General features: G+C 42.7%; 1 pseudogene; it reads left to right on the top strand.

The window, feature by feature from the left end:
- Positions 1 to 1,044: 1,044 nt before the first annotated feature.
- Positions 1,045 to 9,460, top strand: LOC138775732 (peroxiredoxin-like 2C; annotated as a pseudogene).
- The last annotated feature ends 1,627 nt before the right edge of the window (positions 9,461 to 11,087 follow it).

The raw sequence follows: 11,087 nt of genomic DNA, 5'->3' as shown, positions 1-11,087 counted from the left end.
CCTCTGCAGTCGCGGGGAATCAAATGCTGAGAGTTTGGGTCTGGAGAACGTCATTGAACCCGTACAGGTCACCCTCTCCGCTCAAAACTAGTCACGGATCGTTAAGGGGTTAACTATTAAGTTACTGGAATACTGAAGTCCACTAGATTGAATGCAATTCAGTGTGTTGCTTTGGCTGCAGCTGTAGTTGGATACTTAAGATAATCCTGCAACATTGCAAAAAGTGAAATAGACCTGACTTGACCTGTTATATAACTTTGTAATATGCTTCAATCACCTATCTGCCCCTCTTCCCTATATCCCCCCCCCCCCCCCAACCTCCCACCAGGAAGTGGAGTAAACTCGTTCTTACCTAATGACTGTTGACCCCAGGCTGCTCTGTGGCAGCCATTTTGTGACAGTGACATCATCTGCATAGGCACAGCTTCCTGGTTGGGCTTTCCCATGATGCACCTTTGTCTCCTGTGATGTCTAACTGACTCTGTAAAACTGTTAGATGGCTTACATCTTGTTCAGCCAATCAGAGCTGAGCAACCTGAGTCATCTGACAAAGGGAGGCTGGCTTAACAGGGTTTAGACCCACCTCCCTCTTGATGATGTAATTGTCATAAAATGGCTGCCACAGAGCAGCCTGGGGTCAACAGTCATTAGGTAAGAATAAGTTTACTTCACTTCGTGGTAAGGGGGAGAAAAGATAGGGAAGGGGGGCAGATAGGTGATTGAAGCATATTACAAAGTTATATACCTTTTGTAAAGTGTTTCAATTACTGGAAAAAAGCTTTTCACTGGAGTACCCCTTTAAAGGTGATCCTAATGCAAACTGACTAGAGGATATATCACAAAGCACCAACAATGTAGCACTAAATAGCTACATGTTAATTTTTCCTGCAACATATTAGAAACATGCTGAGTCTTGCTAGTATTATGTGTACAGTTGTGAAGGCTTGGATCACTGAAGGAGTTAACCAGGAATGCAGTTTATACAGCTTGTGCGCATGGAAACTCCACCCACGTGAAAGCAACTGTTGCTGCTACAAACTCTTATAGAGGGAGTGTTGTATCCCACCCAGCAGATGAAGGAAGCACAACATGGCCACAGAAAGTTCTCCAGTCATCCAGCAAATAGGCCGGAATACGGATGGGAATAGTGTGGAGCTGTGGAACGCCATGTACCACCCTGACCTGGAATTAGCTGCCTCCTGCCTGCTCAGAGATCAGTATGGCAAGAGCTTTCAGTTTGGGGACTTGTACAGAGATGGTAAAGCCCTCATAATATTTGTGCGGGTAAGAGCACAGCTTATAGGAGGTGGGATGTTTATTCAGGGATTAATTCTGATGCCAATAATATTATTATTATTATTCTTTATTTATAGAGTGCCCTTAATTCCAGAGCGCTATACAATAGATAGGGGGTAACAAACAGAAACAATACAAGATCAAAAACAGGTTACATGAAGGCAATGGCAGACTGGTACAATGGGGGAAGAGGACCCTGCCCATGAGGGCTTACAATCTATAAACCATGGTTGAAATCTGAAAGGAATTTTTATTCAAAGTGCTGTCTTTCTCAAGGGTCAGTTTGTTTTTACTATGGATCAAACACTGCATTACAATAGGTAGAACTACATGGAATTATGTATTTTATTAAAGGGGTAATCGACTCAAACATAACTTTTGATATGCTGCTGCCCATGGTGAGACTAACAATTTATTCCAGACTTGTTATTATCTATTCAGTCTCCTTCCCTGAGTTCTGAGCTGCTGCTTTTGCTAAAGACACAAAAATCTGCGTGTGAGCTTTTCTATCTGTCTCCCCCCTCTATTCTGAGACAGCTGATGTAAACGTGTCCCTGACTGGCTTTATATGCAACATTGTAGCTTCTTTGCAATGCTGGGAGGGTTAATCACAGTTAGTTATTTTATTAGCAACTTTACCTCAGAATAACCGTCCCAGTATTACAAAGTAGCTACCAGGTTGCAGATGGGGGCTATGTTCACACTACGTATATTTGAGGCTGTATTTGGTCCTCAAGTTTGATCCTCATAGCAACCAAAACCAGGAGTGGATTGAAAACACAGAAAGGCTCTGTTCACACAATATTGAAATTGAGTGGATGGCCGCCATATAATGGCAAATATGTGCTGTTATTTTAAAACAACGGCAGTAATTTACTGTTATATGGCGGCCATCCACTCAATTTCAACATTGTGTGGACAGAGCCTTTCTGTGTTTTCAATCCACTCCTGGTTTTGGTTGCTATGAGGCCTGAAATATACAGCCTCAAATATACGAAGTGTGAACCCAGCCAAAGCCTGTAAGGGACTTGTTTACATCAGCCATCTCAGAAGAGAGGGGGAAACACAGAGAAAAGCAGCAGCTCAGAACTGGGGGAATGAGACTGAATAGATAATATGGAATGAATTGTTAGTCTCATCTTGGGCAGCAACATATCAAAAGTTGTTTAAGTGGAATACCCCTTTAAGCTCCCTATGTTGCTAGTAATAATGTATTGGAATAGGTTATGGCAGGATGTAATAACCGCAGCAATGTAGGTAATGTCAGCAGTAAGGATGGTCCGAACCTGCCGAGGTTCGGGTTTGTATGAACCCGAACGCTCAGCATCAGATTCCCCCTGTCTGGCCGCTCCGTGCAGCGGGTGGATACAGTGGGAGGACCGCCTGGAAAACTGGGATACAGCCTATGGCTATGGCTGTATCCCAGTTTTCCAGGCGGTCCTCCCGCTGTATCCACCCGCTGCACGGAGGTGGAAGACAGCGGGAATCATTGCAGAGAGCACCATCCCTAGTCAGCAGCATTCTTTGGTAAATGGCTCATACAAAATCTTTCTAATACTATTAGTATTTATTGAAGGTGTATGGCTACCTTAAAAGTCCCCAAGCACCTTAGATGTTAAGATACATTTCTCTTTCCTGTCCTCTTTATACGCATGAAAGTTAAGGTCCCCATACACCTTAGTCTCATGTCGGGTCCTTTTACATCGTCCGACATGGGCCCCGTATGCATTTATGCGTGCTGTCAGTTTCCAGATCACCAGCAGTGCATACACATAGTGTGTTCCAGCATCCGGCTTTCCTGTCTGGCCCTGCTTCCTGCTGTCAATCATTCTTGAGAAGGCAATGGGCTGAAGAGAGAGCAGGATGGGGGAGCTGGAGAAGGGGATGCCGGATCACACAGCACCGCAGAAGGCTTGTATGCACTGCTGGTGAACTGGAAATTGACAGTATGGATGTAAGCATATCCGTGCTGCCAGTTTCTCTTTGCTTTTGGCCACACATCCCCTGCTCACACAGGAATATGTGCGGCCGATAGAGATATATTTTACTGCAATCCAAAAGATGTGATCAGCTGTGGATCGGGCGATTTCGCGATTTCCCCTCAGCTGATTGCTGTCATTTTTACATGGGATGATTATCAGCCAAAGAAGTGTTTCTAGCAATGCTCCTGGCCAGTGATCGGTTTGTGTAGAAGGCCCTTTAGGTGTATGGAGCTCTCCCGTAATAGGGGTCGGGCGTGATGTAGAATCAGAGCCAACCCCTTTGTATCAGGACAGATAAGCCACAACCAGAGCTCTCTCACTGTGGTTGATTTATCTATCAGGCAGGGCTGGACATGCTGGAGAACACTAAAGGGTTCACAATGCAATCAATCTATGTTCTTATCTGTGCATAACACTATGTAAGCCCCACCCCTACTCCCTGTGTTCTGTCTGGGTCTTTCACTGACGTAACACCCTTAACAACAGGCAGTGGACAGCAATTTGCAGGGAAACAAAACACCTTAGGGCTTTTTCTTGGGGTCATTTTTTTTTTACAAATACATTAGAAATCACATAGCCTGTAAGAAGGAGGGAAGTTGTTTGAAAAAGCAGTGGCCCCGTAACAGATTTACCTCCGTCTGTGCCTCCTTCCTCTGCCACACCTTATCTGCCTACTGACCTTTGCATGTGCCTTGGGGTTCTCTTTGCCTTTGTGGTTGGTTTTGACATGCTACTCCTGGACTTTCTGACCTTGTCTCTGTTTTGTTCCTGACTTCCCGAATATCCCTCATGCTATTATAGCAAGGGATCACCCCTTGTCCTCATCTGGAGTCACCGATGTCCCTCGCTGACTGCAGAGCCTTCACTTCGGAGTCTGTCTCAGGAGTGAGAGCCTGCTCAGCCAATCACTGGCCACAGGGCTGTTCCGTCTCAGTCAGAGATTGGCTGAGCAGGCTGTCACTCTCCAGAAGTGTTGGAAGTGGAGGCTCACCAAAGGAGTCCACCGAGGGAGCATGGAAAGGTAAGGCTAAAAAAAAGGCCAGACAATTCCTTTTATTTGATTTCTTTTGTTATTTTATCACCATTGCTAGCAGTGGGCACATTTTCAGTAATCCAGAAAACCATTTTGTATTTAACAGTTGCTAGAATATTGCAGACTTTGTTTTGTTTTGTTTTTTGTAGAATTTCCTCTGCTATACATGTAAAGAATATGTGGAAGATTTGGCGAAGATTCCAAAAAGCTATCTACAGGTATGAAATAGGAATACAAGGGCAGTAGTGATGATGGCAATAATAACAATGAGGAGGATGAGGATAACAACAGTAATAAAAGTAATGCTGCACTAAGTATTTACTATATTTAATAGAAGTTTACATGGCATTGCATTTAGCCGTATTATTATCACCAAAGAGATGCGTAACTTTTTTTTGTCTTTCTAACAGAATTTAGGAAAATCTATAAGATCACCTTAGGCAATTGCTTAATAACAGCAAACAGGATTTCAGGCTAATAAGCACATTACTAGGAACCTGATATTGCCTGGCTGTATTATTAGAACCTTACAATAAGTCAATATATCGAGGGAGATTTATCAAACATGGTGTAAAGGGAAACTGGCTCAGTTGCCCCTAGCAACCAATCAGATTCCACCTTACATTTTCCAAAGAGTCTGTGTGAAATGAAAGGTGGAATCTGATTGGTTGCTAGGGGCAACTGAGCCAGTTTCACTTTACACCATGTTTGGTAAATCTCCCCCATCATGTTTATATGATTTAAAATATCCCTAGAAAATAATTTTAAGTTTATTTAAATTCCCAATTTTAGTGCATTACTGTAACTATTATATAAAAACTGAGTTTTTATGCATCTAAATTTTTTTTTATTTTTTTTTGCATTGTCTTAAGGCTGCAGATGTCAGGCTTATTGTTATTGGGCAGTCCTCATATCAACATATACAGGTAAACGTATTTAAAGGGGTTATCCATGATTTGGAAAATGTAGCTGCTTTCTTCTAAAAACAACACCATACCTGTCCTCAGGTTGTGTGTGGGTATTACAAACCAGTTCTATTCTCTTCAATGGAACTGAGCCACAATACCACACAATTGTGGCAAGAGTGACGCTGTTTCTCTTCAAACTATATATTTTCATTATGAAAAAATAAAGTTACTTTTTTGTCCATGGAATCACTGCATTTATTTTTCTGCAGTAAAATCTGCAAGTAAATCTGCATCATAATCTGTTTAAAAAAAACACAGAGATTTAAAGAGGACCTGTCACCCCCGATGCCGGGGTGACAGGCTTCCGAACCCCCTGCTAGAGCCCCTCATACTTACTTGATCGCGCCGGGTCCCGCTTCTTTGGCCGATCCTGGGACGGAGATATCCCCGCAGGAAGCCCGGCGCGTGAACCACTGAGATGAGTCCGACGCTCAGAGAGAATGAATGGAGCGTCGGACTCACCATTCATTCTCTATGAGCGTCGGACTCATCTCAGCGGCGCGATCAAGTAAGTATGAGGGGCTCTAGCTGTTATTTGCTATTAAATGGCGGCAATCCACTTAATTTCAACAGTGTGTGAACGTAGCCTTTCTGTAATTTCAATCCACTCCTGGTTTTGGTTGCAAAATACTGAGCAAAATACTGTGTGTGAACATAGCCATTCACTGTATCCATGTTTTCCAGGACTCCATAAGGCTGCATCTAACTCCTTCAGCCGCTAGTAATCAAATGTAGAGCGCTCAGTTACATGCTCGAGATTTGCTTCTCTAGTATATATGTTACACTTTTACCTTCATGCATTAAGTGCACCACAATGAGAAGACTGCTTTATTTTGCAAAACACATTTATGCCTTATGTTTTCAATGGACAGAAAACAATGATCTAACTAAAAACCTTTTTTTTTTATTTTTCAGCAATTTCGTTCCTTAACCAAATATGGTCATGAAATATATGTTGATACTAACAGAGATATCTATTGCAAACTGGGCATGAAAAGAGGAGAGTGTTCTAGCTCTTCAGGTAATGACTATATAATCATTTTCTAGGTTGTCTTTCTTTGTACTTCAGCAAGTTTAAAAAACATTTTCTGCCAATAGCTGATTCATTATATAAAAAATAATAGACATGTATACTTACCCTCTCCACGCTTCCCCCGGCGTCTTTCTGCCTTGTCTCCTCCTCCCACGCTGACTGCACCAGACACCTTAGAAACGCCTCTACAGTAACAGTCCCACTCAGCCAGTCATTGAGCAACACGGGACAACACCGTGGCCAGTGATTTGCTCACTGCAGATATAGGTTAGAATTGTTAGTAGCAGCTGTGGTCAGCAGGGGATACCGACACAAGGCAGGAAGACACTGGACATTGCCAATGGTGGCCGTGCAGCAATTGGCGTACGATTGAGTCATCCAATAGGCTCTGTAAGCAAGTGCCGATCCAACAGATCTTACCTCGCTCATCAGGCTGTGTAATACAGCCATTTAAGGGGTTATTTGTTGTTTTGATGTTGTTTAGAGGGTCAATAGGGAAGTTTATATCCATTGTATGTTGGTTAATAGGGAAGTATTATGCTGTTTTTTAGCAAGAAGCCCCCATGTGAAATCAAACATGATCACTGGAAACATCAAAAGCATGTGGAGAGCAATGAAGAGTCCTGCATTTGATTTTCAAGGGGATCCGGCACAACAAGGTGGAGCATTAATAGTAGGACCAGGTATGTAAGTTTACAATTTTAGGCTGGATTCACACTACGTATATTTCAGTCAGTATTGTGGTCCTCATATTGCAACCAAAACCAGGAGTGGATTAAAAACACAGAAAGGATCTGTCCACACAATGGTGAAATTGAGTGGAATGGCCGCCATTTAATGGCAAATATTTGCTGTTATTTTAAACAACGTCTGTTATATTGAAATAATGGCAGTTATTTACTGTTATATGGCGGCCATCCACTCAGTTTCACCATTGTGTGGACAGATCCTTTCTGTGTTTTTAATCCACTCCTGGTTTTGGTTGCAATACTGACTGAAATATACTGACTGAAATATACGTAGTGTGAACCCAGCCTAAAAGTTTAAGTTTTTAGTTTTAAGTTTTAAGTTTAAGTTTTACAATTACAAGTATTTGTTATTTGCTTCAATAAGTACTTGAACCACCACTCAGCAGAAGGCAAATCTATGATAAACTCCATTGACATCTCTGTCCAAGGCACCGCTGGAGATAACAATGGCTAAAGTTGACCCATAGGCGCCTGTCTGAATGGTTTGAACTGAGCACATACACATGCTCTAGAGCAGTGCTTCTCAAACTTTTTCTACTGGAGCCTCACCCAAACAGAACAAGGCAATGCCTGGGCCTCACTATCTGTGGTGGAAGTCCATTTAAAAGCTGAAAATAATGCTAGGGCCACCTTTCACCCATCTCCCAAGCTCTATATACCAATAAAGCAAGTACAAAAATAAATTAATAATCTTGCTAATATGGAGGCTTTTCAAACAGTAAAATGACTGTGCAGATCATAGTTACTTTGTGAAAACTGGATCCTCAGCTGGGCCTCACCAACAACTAGGGGGCGCTTCACTGGTGAGGCCCGCCTCACACTTTGAGAAGCACTGTTCTAGAGAGTGTACAACCTGTGGCCTGCATTGCCACTAGTTGCGTCCCACGGCTTACTGGTTTGCAGCAGTGTTTTAGTGATGACAGGTTCTTTAGGCCGGCTGCTTTATGTGAACTATATGACTGTATGATATAGGCAGGAGCCTCTGCCCACAGTCAGCTATCTATGGTCCTTACATAACAAAAACAAGTTCTGAAAAGGACGAGGAGAAGGAGGTGAGTGAATCAAGTAAACGTGAGAAAGTGAGTGTAAGTGTGTCCCTGTCTCAATCTACTAAACTGGAGCTGTAAGACTTGGGTCTATTATACAGAGACTCTAATACTCTTTTCTTTATTAGTCTAAATTTTATTATTTTGCATATATAACAGAACAAGGCCGCCGGGAAGGCGCAAAGAGACAATTAGACAACGTCAGAGAGCGGAGACGCAAGAACCCTCCCATAACGATGCTGTCTGACACTGAAGCAGGCGGAATTCCACGTCGGAGAGTTCTGCCATGGAATTCCGCCTCAATTGCTTTGTGTGAACATACCCATAGCAAATAATGTCATATAATGTAAATACGAAAAATGGGCTGAATCCAAAAACGGCCAAAGCCCAAACAAGGGGAGAACAAAGAAAAGAGAGCAGAAAAGGAGAGGGACAAGGAGGGAAGAAAAGGGGGGGTGGAGTAGATATAGGAGAATGCCATTGCTGGCCTACTGAGCTAGAAGATTTTAACTCACAAGTGTCAGTAAATTGATCCCAATGGTACAACGTCAGGAATAAGAGGGCAGAGCGGTCATGAAGTTGTGCCGTAAGATCCTCTATATGCCTAATGTAACACTGGGTATGTTTTACTGGGGTATATTATGCCGAAGCAATAATACTGGGGTACATTATGCTGAAGCAGTAATACTGGGGTACATCATGCTGAAGCAGTAATACTGGGGTACATCATGCTGAAGCAGTAATACTGGGGTCTATTAAATTGGAGCTATAATACTAGGTTCTACTATATCTGAACTCTGTTATACTGGAGATGTAATACTCGGGTTTGCAAAATACTGGGGTCTGTTTTATTGGGGTTTTATATTTATATACTGTATAATGCAGAAAAGCCATAGTTTTCCTGTATTATATTTTAGGCAGCCTTAAGTATTATTCCAGCCCTCTGAAGTAGAACAATATGATACTGTTGCTCTCAGACAAAAAAAATTGTAGAGGCTATGAGCATGTGTATAGCTCAGATCACTGATCATTGTTAGAATGAAGTCTATAGATGTTCCTATTTGTATTGCAGGTAAACAGAGTCCATTTCCTGCATCGTGACCTGAACAGATATGACCATGCGCCTATTGCTTCCCTGCTTCAATACGCAGGGGTGAAAACAGTCCATTTTGGAGAAAAGCCACAAATCCTAGAAGTATGACGTTATATAGAGGAGTAAGCGCAAGACAATAAGTGATCCAGAAGATTAAACTATATTTTTGTTATGGATTCCTTCCAAAGCCATTTATATTTATGGAATCACTAGTAAAATGCTTTGATATAAGATGAATAAAGATACATTTTTTTTTACTATGAAGTGTTCTCTTTGGAATAAATATGGTGATTTCCAAGAAGTAACAGAATACATGAGTAAGATGGATGTAGCCTACGCAGGATGGTCAACAGACACACCTCAAAGTCAAGGATAGCAGAAGTGATGGGGCTACATATGTTAGTTGAAATTTTTGTGCATATTAAAAATTTACTTCACTAAATCGCTTAGGCTCCGGGCCACACTGCGTTTTTTTGCTGTCCCGTTTAACATATACATTTAAAGGAAAAATCGGATGCAAAAACAGATTGTAGAAACGGATGCTGTTGTTTGCTATACTGCGGCATCACTCTTCTATTGACTTACATTGTTTAAAAAAAAAAAAACTAATGGAAACTGATGTTTAAAAAACAAAAATTTACATACAAAAAGACGTGGTTGACAGCATTTTTTCTGTATGGTAAATTAAACGTATTAAGTAGACACAGTGAAATGGATACAAAAACGCAGTGTGAACCTAGCTTTAGCCAGGACTGGAAATATTGGTTGACTGTAAAAAGAAAAAAAAAGCTCACCTGGCTTCTACTTAGAGGTATTCTGCCCAATTTCCTGTATTATAGGAGAAGTCCGGTGGGGGGCAAAAAAATCATTATGGGCAGGAGGTGGGGGGAAATGAAAAAAAACAATATGCTCTCCTGTCCCCCTGTCAGCACTGAGACGCATCACTGGGCTTCCGTATCCTGCCGGGTGTCCTCTTCGCCTGGTTTCCAGGTACATCACGATCCAGGTTAAACATCACAGGACAGGTGGGATTTAGCCCGCTAAGCCAATCAGTGACTGCAGTGGTGTCCACCCTAGTCACCTGCCGTTCCAGTTCAGTTAGTAGTTTGCTCCATGGGGCACCCGTTAGGAGCACTGCTCGCCCCCAAAGAGCCAATCCAGCCAGTCAGCTCCATTGAGTATAATCAGAGGTGCGGGCCCAGCCAGGGTGGGACTACGGTGCTATGGTGGCAGGCAGTGCTCCTGTGTGCCCCAGTGCTCCAAATGGTCTTACTGGACCATGGAGCAAACTATTCAGTGCACTACTGTACACTACTCAGTGTAAGTGACATACCTTACTCCTCAACGCCTCCTGTGCTATAGGGAATAATACCAGCAGGTTACATTCGTCTAACAGGATACAGCATAACTAAGAGTGCGCAGGGGTCTGACTGCTGTGGTTCCCAAAAATCTTGAGGAAAGGGACCCTGAAATCCCTGCTATAAGAAACTGTGGGCCTAAATTGTGTGCGGACCCCCACAGATTGGCTGTTTAGGAGACCAGTTAGAGACTAGTTGGAAGTGCACCGTGTGTAGCGCTGGGTGACTGTAGCTCAGGCCCTATTAAAGTGACCCCAGACACTGCTGATCAGACATTGATGGCTTATCCTGAGGATGTATGTACATCTCTGATCATCATTACTGCCAGGTGTCAGCTGCAGACGGCACCCGTCAGGTATGGGGCTGGCTTAGCCCCTGGGCCTGTGCCATACTTCATCGACAACTCGTGATGGAACTGTACATAATGGGACAAGAAAGGATTAGAGGACAATTCCCAGCAGTTTAAATTAGTATTACCCCCTCGCCGCGGTTCAAATTGGGTGTAGTGACTGCTACCCTTTAGGCAGTT

This window comes from Dendropsophus ebraccatus, unplaced genomic scaffold (genome assembly GCF_027789765.1).
Source record: "Dendropsophus ebraccatus isolate aDenEbr1 unplaced genomic scaffold, aDenEbr1.pat pat_scaffold_1968_ctg1, whole genome shotgun sequence".
Classification (NCBI taxonomy): domain Eukaryota; kingdom Metazoa; phylum Chordata; class Amphibia; order Anura; family Hylidae; genus Dendropsophus; species Dendropsophus ebraccatus.
The sequence above is the reverse complement of the archived record's forward strand: the minus strand, read 5'-3'. Positions and strand labels throughout refer to the sequence as shown.